This window comes from Laccaria bicolor, genomic scaffold, assembly GCF_000143565.1.
Source record: "Laccaria bicolor S238N-H82 LACBIscaffold_15 genomic scaffold, whole genome shotgun sequence".
In the NCBI taxonomy this organism is placed as follows: Eukaryota; Fungi; Basidiomycota; class Agaricomycetes; order Agaricales; family Hydnangiaceae; genus Laccaria; species Laccaria bicolor.
Genome location: NW_001889886.1, coordinates 263934 through 264636, shown reverse-complemented (window position 1 = coordinate 264636; position 703 = coordinate 263934).

Below are 703 nucleotides of genomic sequence, written 5' to 3'. Positions count from 1 at the left end.
ATTCCAATGTTTCTATTAACTATCCAATGTCAATTCACATAAATTCAATGTCAATTCACATGAATTCAAATCAATTCATGATCAATTCATATGAATTCAAGTAGTCTTTTATAGTGTTTGTAGTCTATCTATTGAACTTGAAGTCTATACCAATGTTTTTTAGTGACTTTTGTAGTCTTTTGGTGTGTTTCTATTAACTATTCAATGTCAATTCACATAACTTGAAGGTCAATTCACATGAATTAAAATGAATTCATGATCAATTCATATGAATTCAAGTAGTCTTTTATAGTGTTTGTAGTCTATCTATTTGGGTTTGTAGTCTATTCTGATGTTTCTATTAACTATTCAATGTCAATTCACATGAATTCAAATGAATTCATGATCAATTCATATGAATTCATGTAGTCTTTTATAGTGTTTGTAGTTTATCTATTGAACTTGAAGTCTATTCCGATGTTTTGTAGTTACTTTTGTAGTTTTTTGGTGTGTTTATAGTCTATTCCGATGTTTCTATTAACTATTCAATGTCAATTCACCTGAATTCAATGTCAATTCACCTGAATTCAATGTCAATTCACTTGAATTCAAATGAATTCATGATCAATTCATATGAATTCATGTAGTCTTTTATAGTGTTTGTAGTTTATCTATTGAACTTGATGTCTATTCTGATGTTTTGTAGTTACTTTTGTAGTCTTTT